The sequence below is a fragment of the Anomaloglossus baeobatrachus genome, unplaced genomic scaffold (assembly GCF_048569485.1).
Source record: "Anomaloglossus baeobatrachus isolate aAnoBae1 unplaced genomic scaffold, aAnoBae1.hap1 Scaffold_158, whole genome shotgun sequence".
NCBI lineage: Eukaryota > Metazoa > Chordata > Amphibia > Anura > Aromobatidae > Anomaloglossus > Anomaloglossus baeobatrachus.
Genome location: NW_027441928.1, coordinates 296775 through 312395, shown reverse-complemented (window position 1 = coordinate 312395; position 15621 = coordinate 296775). Strand labels below are relative to the sequence as shown.

The 15621-nt window shown below is 43.2% G+C and overlaps 1 pseudogene; it reads right to left on the bottom strand.

Moving 5' to 3' along the window:
• Window positions 1-401: 401 nt before the first annotated feature.
• On the bottom strand, window positions 402-607 carry LOC142260667 (U2 spliceosomal RNA; annotated as a pseudogene).
• Between the last annotated feature and the right edge of the window lie 15014 nt (window positions 608-15621).

Genomic DNA, 15621 nt, shown 5'->3' with positions numbered 1-15621 from the left:
AAAAACAATGGAAGCTTTAATTGGAGTGGAATCTGATAGACAGCACCTGATGCCAAGTCTGCATCTTCTAACACCTGCAGTCACTGCAGCAGCTGAATCCAATGTGTCCAAAAGGGATCTATTCTATTCAATTGCAAATGATCTAGATAAGACTGAGAATAAGATACTGCACGGGACATAGCAGAGTTGGTCAAGTTGAGTGGAGATGAGTTTGCTATTTGGCACAGCTTTTGCATCAATAAAGCAAGTAAAAGGTGTGAAAGATAAAAAAAAAGGGTGAAAGTGTGAAAAGTGAATTGGCCAAATTGAGGTGCATATAAAGTTTTTGCTTTCTTTCAATTCACTAATGAGGCTCATTTGAATCAGGTGAATTGAGTTCTGCTTTTGGAAACTCGGTTAAGAAGGGGTGCACCGGTCCTGGAGGTACTGCAATACCAGGTCAATGCGTGGAGTGGACAGAGCAAGATTTTTTCCATCTCCTTGTTCTAAAAATCCATTTAATATATGGTCCCTAGAGAGGGGACGTATCAGATATTAAACTGATAAGAACAGATTTAATTTTTTTTTTTTCTGTTTATCAGTAGGACTTCAAAATAACAAAGGTGATCGCCTCCCGTTGCCTGGGAACCGTCCAGGCACAAGAGGGCTATGTGTCACCAGAAGGCGCACACACTCCCTCAAGGCCGGCAGACGTGCAATCCCAGGCACCTTCCAGTACCGACCAAGGTAGCGTCCTCCGAAACTACACTTGATCTTAGCCAAAAGGCCGAGAAGCTATAACCCGAATTGGTTACGGCCTTGAGTGGCACCCTGGCCTATACCGGACACATCTTAGGGAGAGGGAGACAAACCCACGCCTACAGAAGACATTTTGTCACCCAAGCCAAACCCTTGAAAAGGCTGTTTTGCAGAGCAAAAACAAGGAGAATGGTACTTTTTGCAGCCGCCGCCCACTGCAATGAATCTGAATAACTCCTCCTTTTGGGCACAAGCACCTCCCCTCCCCCTTGCAGTCTTTCCAATTCATGATACAAAAAGACGGACGGACAGGACAGGACAGGACCATCTGCCTGACTTTCCGTCACTGCCACCCTTTGCCATCCTTGCCCGTAGAAAGCCCTTTCATCATCCCCAAACCCTAATCTTTTCCCTTCCCTTCCCAGCTGCGTCTCACTCCCTTTCATTAGGAAGTGAGCGCAGCCTTTTCTCCGTTCTGCACATGCGCGACGTTAAACACAAATGCGCAGGCGTGCGTTCCATTAGCCTCACTGCATTCCACTCCCATACAGGAAGTGGGCACAGCTATTACTACGGTCGCACATAAAAGAACCCACGGCCACCACTGCACATAGCTGACTCCACCACAGGACACCCACTTCTACACCAACGCAGGTAAGACAGGATCGGCACCTCTATGCTCCCGTTACAATCAGGCTCAGTCACCATGTGATAACGCTCTCAACTCTTTAGTTGCAGGCTCCCCTTGCTTCACTTCCACTGGCTGTGCTGCCATTTCCTCTCCCACCTGGAAGTTATACTTTATTCCACTATTTTCCTGTTTCTCTCTTCCCCCTTTTCCCATAACCTACTTTTATCTGCATTTGTGGGGTATCTATATGCTATTTACATCATAGTTTTATTCATTAATATGGAAGGGAAGAGTGCCCATGAGAGTGTTGAACTGCGGAGAGCAAAAGATTAAGCTGCTCCGATTTGCCACCATTGATAAGCTGTTCTCAGTAGATACACATGCTATCCAAACAGCAGCATCCACCATTGCTTCAGCCCACCCATTCAGTGACAGCTCACCAAGTCAGCCAGAGGAGTGGTGTAAGGAATTACACGTAGGCACTGACTCCACACCTTCACATCACAAGAAGGGGGTCTACAGGCTAGTGCAAGAATACGAGCAAGTCTTCAGCAAACATCCGCTAGACTTTTGAAAAATAAAAGGGGTCAAACACTACATCCCCACAAGTGCACACCCACCCATCAAAGAGAGATATAAGCCAAATCTACCTGCACATTACCAGTGTACCAAGGACATGTTGAGCAACATGAAGGAGGCTGGGGTTATCCGTGACAGTTGTAGCCTCTGGGCAGCTCCGTTGGTCCTGTTAAAGAAGAAGGACAGCACCACTCCCCTGTATTGAGGAATAGCTAGCTGCATTGACAACTGCAAATTATTTTTCTACCCTTGATCTCACTAGTCACTATTGGCAAGTGTCCGTTGCTGAGGCAGACCGGAAGAAGACCGCCTTTGCCACCCCGATGGGTCTCTGCGAGTTCAAAAGCATGCCCTTCGAGCTGTGCAATTTGCCAGGAACCTTCCAGAGGCTGATGGAATGCTGCTTGGGACACCGAAACTTTGAAACGGTACTGCTATACCTTTATGATGTTATTGTTTATTCTAACGCAAACAAGATTTTAGGGTGTATAAAAAGGGAGATTAGATCCGATGATCCCAACGTATTGTTACCCCTCTATAAATCACTTGTAAGGCCACATCTGGAATATGGGGTAAAGTCCTGAGCAGGTTGATAACCATTGGTTTGAGCATGGTAGGGTGTAGTACGCATCTTCCTGCATCGGTAAAAGCTGCAGAAGTCCTTGAAGATTTCCGCTTCAAAGGCAGTGCCTTGATCTGTGAGGACTCTCTCTGAGTAGCCATGAGGTCTGCATAAGTGTGCTTGGAAGACCTTCGCTGCAGTATGGGCCATTAGATCTTTGACTTGTACCACAACCATAAATCTCGAGTAGTTGTCTACCATCGTAAGTGCATACGTGAGCTCACCTCGATATTCTGCAACAAAACTCCCTTTTTCGATTTCAGTTTCAGCAAACACTCCTCTTCCTGTAGAAAATATTTATCATTACCCAAGACAGTCATTCTAATGCATGACAATATTAAGGCAATTTAGTTAAAACTTGTTTTAACTCACCTTTAAGGGGATTGATGTATTTCATGGTCAATCCAGGTTTGTCAGTGATGGCACTGACATAATGTATGGCGTCTTTTTCGGGCGTTATCCTTTGCCTTTTCATTGTGAAAATCCAGTTGCCTATATCAAAGCAAATTCTACTACTTGTAAAGTATGCAGAAAATGAAATGTAGAACATATAACATCAACTGCTTAGGAACGCATCATAGGTTAGTACTTAAAAGGATATTGTCATGTTCTAGTCATAATGCAAGCTGGACATTTTTCATGTTACCCTGTAATCGCCGGCCTGTTCTAATGCTCACAAGCCAAGATATAGGCTCAGCTGCTAAGGCTTCCCTCTGCCTTCTGAATGAAAATTGAATATGTCTGGCTCACTGTGTATATAGCAGGTGCTCAGAAAAAATAAGAGTTAATTCAATAGAAATAGCTCTGGCACACTATAGTGATCAATAACGTAAGAAAAGAACTCTTAGAATGCTGAAAATTCTTTATTTGTGCAAAAGGATAATTCATCCAACGTTTCGAACTTGTTTTTAGGTCTTTATCAAGGATAAAGTTATCTAAGATCATAAAGGGTTACAAAACCATATAAACACGTAATTAGTACATAGTACAACATAACAGTACAATATATTGCTACTTGAGAGTACAATGGGTCAAATGACCATGATGCACATACAAAAAAATTTTCCAAAGCCATAGTGAAAACATTTGTACTGAGGAAAGAAAATTTCCACATGACCTATCTGGAGAAACATTCTGGATCAAACAACCAAAAATAGTCAAGCAGGTAAATACACACCTATATGGATAACAGGATGATATGTGTTCAATTGTATAGCGTCATTGCCATTAAGGTACAAATGGAAAACTTGCAATCCTATATAGTGAAGGAAATGAACACATATCATATCAAAGAACACAGGAACATGGGTGTGAGAAAAACCTCAATGTTTATACTTTGTTCTTTATAATGGTGTGAACATGTATATGTCTCAGTACCTTATGAACTTGAGAATTCTAGTGAGTAGATGATGAAAGCCTATTCCAGAACTGGAATCGGTAAATAATTGTAGGTGGAATCTAAATGAAAAGATGGTACAAGTGTTATCATGACACGTGGGCTATAACACAATGGACCGTGTGACAAAGAAGAAAGGAGAGAAAGAAGAGGAAGAAAATGGAACTACCTGTAACATTACGTGATAGTCACTGGTAAGTATCACTTGACAATTCAGGTGAAAAAGGATTCCTTTATTAAAGGGTTCTCAGTCGCCTCAGGATCATGAAATACTAGGGTAAATGGTATGAGAATGGGTAAGAAGCACCACTAAAGGAAATATGAGATGCAGGACATATATCTATAAACCCCTGAACTACATGATAGAAATAAAAAGAAGAAAAAAGAAAAAAAAGAAGAAAGAAGAAGAACACATAGAATGCGGAAAGAGAATGGGTACAACTACCTGAGTTACTGCAGGGAGGCCCCTGGTAGGTATTGTGAGGGTTAGTGGAATTCCTTCACTGAAGGGTTCTCAGTTGCCTCAGGTTCGTGAAAAATGCTATAGACAAATAATGCCCGGAGAAAAGGGGTTCATATACAGCGAATAATGGTAATACAAGGTACATGTGTCCCATGTAATAGTATAAATATATATATATTGTACTAAGCTCTACACCAGAAATAGAAAGTAGTCCCTCTGCCTTCTGTCTAGGTGCCCTGAGTTATGTCCTGTAAACTGTCACAGTGACCTAGACACACATGTGTAGTAGGGGAATATCCCTGCTGAGATGCCAGTGCTAGAGCACTCGTTTGCTGTGGAGTTGAACGCTATGTGAGCAGTTCTTACCTTCAATGAGCAGAAGTCTCTTTTTTCAGATTTCAATATCTCTGTGGGTATCTGGCAGAAATATGGAATACTCTTTACTGCTAAGACCCTGTACACCACTCCCACTAAAGGGGGCTTTACACGCTGCGACATCGCTAATGCGGAGTCGTTGGGGTCACGGAATTTGTGACGCACATCCGGCCGCATTAGCGATGTTGCTGCGTGTGATACCGATGAGCGATTTTGCATCGTTGCAAAAACGTGCAAAATCGCTCATCGGTGACATGGGTCTCCATTCTCGATTATCGTTACTGCAGCAGTAACGATGTAGTTCGTCACTCCTGCGGTAGCACACATCGCTCCGTGTGACACCGCAGAAACTAGGAACCTCTCCTTACCTGCCTCCCAGCCGCTATGAGGAAGGAAGGAGGTGGGCGGGATGTTCCGGCCACTCATCTCCGCCCCTCCGCTGCTATTGGGCGGTCGCTCAGTGACGTCGCTGTGACGCCGCACGGACCGCCCCCTTAGAAAGGAGGCGGTTCGCCGGACACAGCGACGTCGCCGGGCAGGTAAGTATGTGTGACGGGTCTGGTCGGTGTTTGTGCGGCATGGGCAGCGATTTGCCCGTGTCGCGCAACAGATGGGGGCGGGTACCCACACTAGCGATATCGGGACCGATATCGCAGTGTGTAAAGTAGCCTTTAGTCACATGACCAAGACTGTATCTGTGTCCCTACAACACACTTGAGACAAATGTGTGTGTGAGCCTGCATTGTGGGGTATATATAATATATTATAGAGCTGGGAAGGATCATTCTAAGCAGTGAGCTGTTCCAGTATTTGTAGGAAAATACCCAGTAGAAGCATCAAACACAGCACCAATACCTCCCATCAGTATTCCACCACAGTGCCATGTAACCCATGCCCTACACTCCCATCTACACCAATACTATACAGGCACAAACTAGTATATCTGACTAAAAGCCCCCAAAATATGAAGAACGGCCTATAGTTGAGTGTGGATATAAAATCTATGTGAGCAGAGCTAGAATAGAAATCACTGATCGCATTGAAGTCATTCTGACCATAAATCACCATGATATCAAGGTGAGGAGTTGTGTGTTACTGCTGGGAGGAAAGGGTTAACAGTGGAATATTAAGGTGCATTTCTGTGTGCAGTGTTACTAGTCAATGTAACAATTCAGTATGAGCTGCTCTTGGTGCCGGGGGAGGGAGATGCTCTCCTGAGCAAGATAGATGGGGAATGAACATGATATCTATATAGTGTAAGGCAGGGGGTCTCAAACCAGGTGATCATGTCTGATCAACTGGTTACATTATGTCTGATTACCTTGTCTAACAGTTTTTTCTCCCCTTTCTTTACCTTCCAGGTTCCCATAGTCACGTGAAATATCCCTGTTGCACTTGATTACGGCTCACTATTCACTATAGGATGTCTTATATCTAACATCACACTCTCACCCATCAGCACTCTATAGGTTTGTATAAGGTATGCGCTTACACATCCGGTCCTCCATAGGTATTTCCACTTATGTAACACTATCCCTATGATCACTCATAACTCATACCCTTGTAGTCAATTACAGCCTCCTCTCTCCCCCCTCCCCTTCTCCCTTTCCATCTATAATTTTGCCAGTACAATATTAGTTTACATTAGGCACACACTCACATATTCCTTTCCTTAGTGATTTATTGTAATTCACATTCACATACAATTCTCTATGCCTGCCCCATTACTACATTCATACCTACTTGACCCTATCCTGATACCCCTTGTCTCACCTTGTTGGTCCCTACACCTGTTATCATGTCCTTTCCTGTGTCTGTCTTGTCACACAACACATTTTAGCATATAACTTGTGCTCCTTATTACCTGTCCTGCCTATTAGAATTATGTCCATTATGTCCATGCATGGCCCAATGAATCAAGTCTGTACTTCATATTCATGGTTTAAGCCTTTGGGTTCCAATGTGCCCAGAGTATATATCCAGAAAGATTCCCTTTCTTTGAGCTTCCTAATTCTATTGCCTCCTCTGCGTATGGCTTGGACATGTCCGATGACTTGGAATCTTAATTGGATCACTGTGTGATTATGCGTCACAAAATGGTGTGGGACTGGTAATAGAATCTGCTTACAATGTATTGTTGACTTGTGTTTAGCTCAAAGAAAGAGAATCTTTCTGGATATGTACTCTGGGCACATTAGAACCCAAGGGCTTAAACCGTGAATATGAAGTAAAGACTTGATTCATTGGGCCGTGCACCATGTCACCAAGTGTCCAATTGCATTGTCCAATGGCTCACAATGGTTATGCGTTTTCATTGGATGGATAATCGAAGCCATGTTTTTTTCCTTTCTGTTGGGTTTGTTGTGTGAGTAGCCTATAGGATTAAGTTGGTTACCGCAGGCAGTGGATTTAACTTCCTGTCTTTGGTCCAGTGGTAGATGGATTGTCTGGTCTATGAGCTGTTATTGGTTTGAATGCAGGTGAATGCCCATGGGCTGCTTATGACTGTGTAAAATAGTATTGATTCATGATGGATTTCAGACTACATGTAGATATCTTCAGTCTTTCTATCCACATCATTTAAATGAACATTATCCATGCAGCTTGAAATTCATCCAATAAGAGAAGCAACCTTGTACAACCAATCTGATAAGGGCACAGTATATCCTAAGGGAAGGTTATGGCTATAAAAGGGGACTTCTTGGAGTCACCAGGTTGTTGATGGATGTTGCATGATCTAGTCTAAGCTCTTAGGAGCTGGCTAGGGGATCAGAACCAGGATGCCTTGTGGACTCGGTCTAGGGACTTTGGCTTCAACTTTGTGCTTGGTACAGATCCGCTCACCGGTTCAGTTCCCCTCGGGTCACCGCCCGTCCCCGGTCCTACGGTTCAGCTGACTTGTACCACCTCCTGCAGACGGCCACCACCGTCTGCCGACCTTGCTGACAGTGCCTGGGCTCCTACCCAGACACTAACAGTTTCTGTCCTCTCACTTTCCACTACAAAACTAAACTAACTGCTTTTTCCCGCCTCCAGGCCTGTGAACTCCTCGGTGGGTGGGGCCAACCGCCTGGCTCCGCCCCACCTGGTGTGGACATCAGACCCTGGAGGAGGCAACAAGGATTTTGTGTGACTGATGTAGACTATCCAGGGGAGGGGGTGTGTGTGATTTTGTGTTTGTGACTACCTGGCTAGTCCAGGGCGTCACACATGCTATGCACTTGGAAGAAAGCTGTGAGAATTTAGACTTTATTCTCAAGAAACTTAACTACAAGGAGCATGGATGGTCAATATGTGGTGGTCTAAAAATGTTCTCATTGCTTCTTGGGCAGCAAGGAGGATATATTAAATACCCATGCTGTTCTGCCTCATGGCAGCCTGCTAATAGTCATTCATTGAAATTTCTGTTACAACCCCTAGAGGTCATTGTTATTCTTTTGAATTGCTGAGTTTCCCTTTAAGCTAAATGTATTCTGGGTAAGGAATGCCTCCCTGAGCTGAGAAGAAGCCTGCAGCCATTTTCTCTTTGGATTTGTCAGGAAAGGACATGCCGACTTACCTCTCTGTACATTCACCCCTGCCTAGTGTAATCCGGTGAGCAAAGCAAATTACATGTGTTAGTGATAGAATCCTAGATGGAAGAGTGTAGTAAATGCATTGTACATTGTACTTCTACACCTTTAGTGTCATCCCTGTCTTGTTTGTCTAGATAGGATTTCTATGTATTGCAGATGCAGTGACCTTTCACCTACATTCTCGTAAGAACTGCATCTCATGTACTGTTATGCTATGTTAACTCTGTATTAACACTGTACTGACTGTAATCATTTTCTTGTTATAGTTTTTACCCGTATAAAACAGTATCTTGGATATACCGTATTCTGTCTTCAACTGCATCTTGGATATTCCTATATTCACTGTATATTCCATGTATACTGCAATCAAGTTCACGTTACCAGCTAATAAATCAAGGCTATTGAACTCCACAGTCTGTTTATTTGAAATGTGAACTAGGGTTTAGCTGTATGCTAGAGATTCACAGCATTACGTAAAAGAAGGCAGAACACATGCTTTTTGTGTGAATTGGAAAGCCAGGTTAGGACTCTTCACTGGAGCAAAAAAAATTGGCCAACAAGAACATCTTTGTAACCGGGACTCAAGAACATTGTTGCATAAAGCTTAGTTGATCCCACCTAAAGTTCTCTTGCCACCACTCCACTGTAAGCTTGGACTGATGAAGCTGTTTGTGAAAGCGCTACTGAAAGAAGGAGAGATGTTTAAGTACCTGTGTACCAAGTTTCAGGGACTGTCAGAATCAAGTCTGAAGGAAGGTGTGATGCCCTGACAAAACCAGGTAGTTACAGATAGGCCCCCGCACAACACCTTTCCTCACTTAGGAAACACACAGCCGACCTGAAACCCTAGTCACCTAGGACCCTGAAGCCAGGACCGAAACCAGCGGCCTAGCTAATTAAATGATTGAGGGCAGGATTATAGGTCCTATCCCACCTAAAGTCCCTCAAAGAAGACAACAGCCCACTGATAGGGATAAGGCCACCGCCAGGGCCCTTAGATCCCACGGGCCAGCGCCTGCGGGCACGGCTCCTTAGGCCATATCCAGCCGGGAGCGGACTCCTGAGTTCCAGACCAGGCAGTCCACCATACACAAAAACAAGTGCAGAGTAAAGGACAGCGACCACCAGCCTGGGTGGGGGACCTGAATGCAACCGGCCGGGGCGGCAGGCCACCAGCACCTTTGGTTTACCGAAAGACTCGTGTGATTCATTTACTGTGAGTAACCAAACATCCCCCTGCTTGCTCAGGCGCGCCGGCCCTTGCCATCACCATACCCTGCACAAAGACACTGGGCCCCGGGGCAATCATCCCTACACACGGAGGGGTTAACATCCAGCTGCCACTACATCTCTCCCGGGTATCCCATAACGGCAGCGGTGGTGTCCCACCTCACCACACACCGTTGGTGGCGTCACAAACTTAATACGGCCTAGCCCATACATCTACATTCCTCCTTTTATTCGACATGTCCGCGAGACCCCCGGGTCGAGCCACTCTCTTAGAAGGTCTGGATCCGACCAACGGCGGCTGCTGGCACAGGGGCAGCACAAAAGCATTTTTGTGGGTTCGGATATTCAGAAACCCATGAATGAAGGATGACGTGTTTTAAACAATAATGAAAACTGTTGAAAAAAGGGCTTGGGACTCTTTGAAAGAAGCAATAAATACGTTTCTAGGTAACAACAAAGAATCAAAATTTAAGTCCATCGTGGAGAACATGCTGAAACGTTTCAAAGCCTTGGGTTGTCTAATGAATTTGAAGTTACATTTTTTACATTCCTATTTGGACTACTTGTCTGAAAACCTTGGTGCTGGTGGGAAGAACAAGAAGGTTTTCATCGGAATATCAAGGAGATGGAACGACGATACCAAAGTAAATGAAACGTGAACATGATTGCCGGATGCTTCACAGAGAAGATCCACAGGCCTTCTATAAGAGAAAAGGGGGATCTAGAGAAAAGGAAAAAGTGCAAGAATAAATTTCTAATAAAGTTGCAGAATGACTGTACAATAAATAAATGTATTTTATATATAAAATTGTGAATATTTTTGGTTACAATAAGTATTTTTCTTGTTCATGTCACTTGTATGTAACTTCACACATGGATTGTACAAAATCAATATTTGATGGTTAAAAAAAAATATTTATTTTTTTTTTTAAATCAGGACATTAGAAAACATAATAATCAGTCACTGGATTTGAAGTTTCATAAACCAAAATTTTACATAGCTGTGTAATTTGTCGGGCACCCACCGACAATAGAATAGCGCCAGATTTAGGAAGCTGGCTGAGGTCTGCAAAGTCTGTAGCCAGGTGACAAAATTGTCCAACCTGGGTTTCTTCCTTAAGTAGTCTCTGGTATGATGATATGGTATAATCCTGGCAGCCGGAGTCGAAATCCCTAGATTGCGGTTATGATCTCCAATCGGAATTGGAGCCCCTAGATTGAAGCCATGTAGCCAAGTGATCCTCTAGTTGAAGCCAAAGTCCCTAGACCGAGTCCACAAGGCATCCTGGTTCTGATCCCCTAGCCAGCTCCTAAGAGCTTAGACTAGATCATGCAACATCCATCAACAACCTGGTGACTCCAAGAAGTCCCCTTTTATAGCCATAACCTTCCCTTAGGATATACTGTGCCCTTATCAGATTGGTTGTACAAGGTTGCTTCTCTTATTGGATGAATTTCAAGCTGCATGGATAATGTTCATTTAAATGATGTGGATAGAAAGACTGAAGATATCTACATGTAGTCTGAAATCCATCATGAATCAATACTATTTTACACAGTCATAAGCAGCCCATGGGCATTCACCTGCATTCAAACCAATAACAGCTCATAGACCAGACAATCCATCTACCACTGGACCAAAGACAGGAAGTTAAATCCACTGCCTGCGGTAACCAACTTAATCCTATAGGCTACTCACACAACAAACCCAACAGAAAGGAAAAAAACATGGCTTCGATTATCCATCCAATGAAAACGCATAACCATTGTGAGCCATTGGACAATGCAATTGGACACTTGGTGACATGGTGCACGGCCCAATGAATCAAGTCTTTACTTCATATTCACGGTTTAAGCCCTTGGGTTCTAATGTGCCCAGAGTACATATCCAGAAAGATTCTCTTTCTTTGAGCTAAACACAAGTCAACAATACATTGTAAGCAGATTCTATTACCAGTCCCACACCATTTTGTGACGCATAATCACACAGTGATCCAATTAAGATTCCAAGTCATCGGACATGTCCAAGCCATACGCAGAGGAGGCAATAGAATTAGGAAGCTCAAAGAAAGGGAATCTTTCTGGATATATACTCTGGGCACATTGGAACCCAAAGGCTTAAACCATGAATATGAAGTACAGACTTGATTCATTGGGCCATGCATGGACATAATGGACATAATTCTAATAGGCAGGACAGGTAATAAGGAGCACAAGTTATATGCTAAAATGTGTTGTGTGACAAGACAGACACAGGAAAGGACATGATAACAGGTGTAGGGACCAACAAGGTGAGACAAGGGGTATCAGGATAGGGTCAAGTAGGTATGAATGTAGTAATGGGGCAGGCATAGAGAATTGTATGTGAATGTGAATTACAATAAATCACTAAGGAAAGGAATATGTGAGTGTGTGCCTAATGTAAACTAATATTGTACTGGCAAAATTATAGATGGAAAGGGAGAAGGGGAGGGGGGAGAGAGGAGGCTGTAATTGACTACAAGGGTATGAGTTATGAGTGATCATAGGGATAGTGTTACATAAGTGGAAATACCTATGGAGGACCGGATGTGTAAGCGCATACCTTATACAAACCTATAGAGTGCTGATGGGTGAGAGTGTGATGTTAGATATAAGACATCCTATAGTGAATAGTGAGCCGTAATCAAGTGCAACAGGGATATTTCACGTGACTATGGGAACCTGGAAGGTAAAGAAAGGGGAGAAAAAACTGTTAGACAAGGTAATCAGACATAATGTAACCAGTTGATCAGACATGATCACCTGGTTTGAGACCCCCTGCCTTACACTATATAGATATCATGTTCATTCCCCATCTATCTTGCTCAGGAGAGCATCTCCCTCCCCCGGCACCAAGAGCAGCTCATACTGAATTGTTACATTGACTAGTAACACTGCACACAGAAATGCACCTTAATATTCCACTGTTAACCCTTTCCTCCCAGCAGTAACACACAACTCCTCACCTTGATATCATGGTGATTTATGGTCAGAATGACTTCAATGCGATCAGTGATTTCTATTCTAGCTCTGCTCACATAGATTTTATATCCACACTCAACTATAGGCCGTTCTTCATATTTTGGGGGCTTTTAGTCAGATATACTAGTTTTTGCCTGTATAGTATTGGTGTAGATGGGAGTGTAGGGCATGGGTTACATGGCACTGTGGTGGAATACTGATGGGAGGTATTGGTGCTGTGTTTGATGCTTCTACTGGGTATTTTCCTACAAATACTGGAACAGCTCACTGCTTAGAATGATCCTTCCCAGCTCTATAATATATTATATATACCCCACAATGCAGGCTCACACACACATTTGTCTCAAGTGTGTTGTAGGGACACAGATACAGTCTTGGTCATGTGACTAAAGGCTACTTTACACACTGCGATATCGGTCCCGATATCGCTAGTGTGGGTACCCGCCCCCATCTGTTGCGCGACACGGGCAAATCGCTGCCCATGCCGCACAAACACCGACCAGACCCGTCACACATACTTACCTGCCCGGCGACGTCGCTGTGTCCGGCGAACCGCCTCCTTTCTAAGGGGGCGGTCCGTGCGGCGTCACAGCGACGTCACTGAGCGACCGCCCAATAGCAGCGGAGGGGCGGAGATGAGTGGCCGGAACATCCCGCCCACCTCCTTCCTTCCTCATAGCGGCTGGGAGGCAGGTAAGGAGAGGTTCCTAGTTTCTGCGGTGTCACACGGAGCGATGTGTGCTACCGCAGGAGTGACGAACTACATCGTTACTGCTGCAGTAACGATAATCGAGAATGGAGACCCATGTCACCGATGAGCGATTTTGCACGTTTTTGCAACGATGCAAAATCGCTCATCGGTATCACACGCAGCAACATCGCTAATGCGGCCGGATGTGCGTCACAAATTCCGTGACCCCAACGACTCCGCATTAGCGATGTCGCAGCGTGTAAAGCCCCCTTTAGTGGGAGTGGTGTACAGGGTCTTAGCAGTAAAGAGTATTCCATATTTCTGCCAGATACCCACAGAGATATTGAAATCTGAAAAAAGAGACTTCTGCTCATTGAAGGTAAGAACTGCTCACATAGCGTTCAACTCCACAGCAAACGAGTGCTCTAGCACTGGCATCTCAGCAGGGATATTCCCCTACTACACATGTGTGTCTAGGTCACTGTGACAGTTTACAGGACATAACTCAGGGCACCTAGACAGAAGGCAGAGGGACTACTTTCTATTTCTGGTGTAGAGCTTAGTACAATATATATATATTTATACTATTACATGGGACACATGTACCTTGTATTACCATTATTCGCTGTATATGAACCCCTTTTCTCCGGGCATTATTTGTCTATAGCATTTTTCACGAACCTGAGGCAACTGAGAACCCTTCAGTGAAGGAATTCCACTAACCCTCACAATACCTACCAGGGGCCTCCCTGCAGTAACTCAGGTAGTTGTACCCATTCTCTTTCCGCATTCTATGTGTTCTTCTTCTTTCTTCTTTTTTTTCTTTTTTCTTCTTTTTATTTCTATCATGTAGTTCAGGGGTTTATAGATATATGTCCTGCATCTCATATTTCCTTTAGTGGTGCTTCTTACCCATTCTCATATCATTTACCCTAGTATTTCATGATCCTGAGGCGACTGAGAACCCTTTAATAAAGGAATCCTTTTTCACCTGAATTGTCAAGTGATACTTACCAGTGACTATCACGTAATGTTACAGGTAGTTCCATTTTCTTCCTCTTCTTTCTCTCCTTTCTTCTTTGTCACACGGTCCATTGTGTTATAGCCCACGTGTCATGATAACACTTGTACCATCTTTTCATTTAGATTCCACCTACAATTATTTACCGATTCCAGTTCTGGAATAGGCTTTCATCATCTACTCACTAGAATTCTCAAGTTCATAAGGTACTGAGACATATACATGTTCACACCATTATAAAGAACAAAGTATAAACATTGAGGTTTTTCTCACACCCATGTTCCTGTGTTCTTTGATATGATATGTGTTCATTTCCTTCACTATATAGGATTGCAAGTTTTCCATTTGTACCTTAATGGCAATGACGCTATACAATTGAACACATATCATCCTGTTATCCATATAGGTGTGTATTTACCTGCTTGACTATTTTTGGTTGTTTGATCCAGAATGTTTCTCCAGATAGGTCATGTGGAAATTTTCTTTCCTCAGTACAAATGTTTTCACTATGGCTTTGGAAAATTTTTTTGTATGTGCATCATGGTCATTTGACCCATTGTACTCTCAAGTAGCAATATATTGTACTGTTATGTTGTACTATGTACTAATTACGTGTTTATATGGTTTTGTAACCCTTTATGATCTTAGATAACTTTATCCTTGATAAAGACCTAAAAACAAGTTCGAAACGTTGGATGAATTATCCTTTTGCACAAATAAAGAATTTTCAGCATTCTAAGAGTTCTTTTCTTACGTTATTGATCACTATAGTGTGCCAGAGCTATTTCTATTGAATTAACTCTTATTTTTTCTGAGCACCTGCTATATACACAGTGAGCCAGACATATTCAATTTTCATTCAGAAGGCAGAGGGAAGCCTTAGCAGCTGAGCCTATATCTTGGCTTGTGAGCATTAGAACAGGCCGGCGATTACAGGGTAACATGAAAAATGTCCAGCTTGCATTATGACTAGAACATGACAATATCCTTTTAAGTACTAACCTATGATGCGTTCCTAAGCAGTTGATGTTATATGTTCTACATTTCATTTTCTGCATACTTTACAAGTAGTAGAATTTGCTTTGATATAGGCAACTGGATTTTCACAATGAAAAGGCAAAGGATAACGCCCGAAAAAGACGCCATACATTATGTCAGTGCCATCACTGACAAACCTGGATTGACCATGAAATACATCAATCCCCTTAAAGGTGAGTTAAAACAAGTTTTAACTAAATTGCCTTAATATTGTCATGCATTAGAATGACTGTCTTAGGTAATGATAAATATTTTCTAC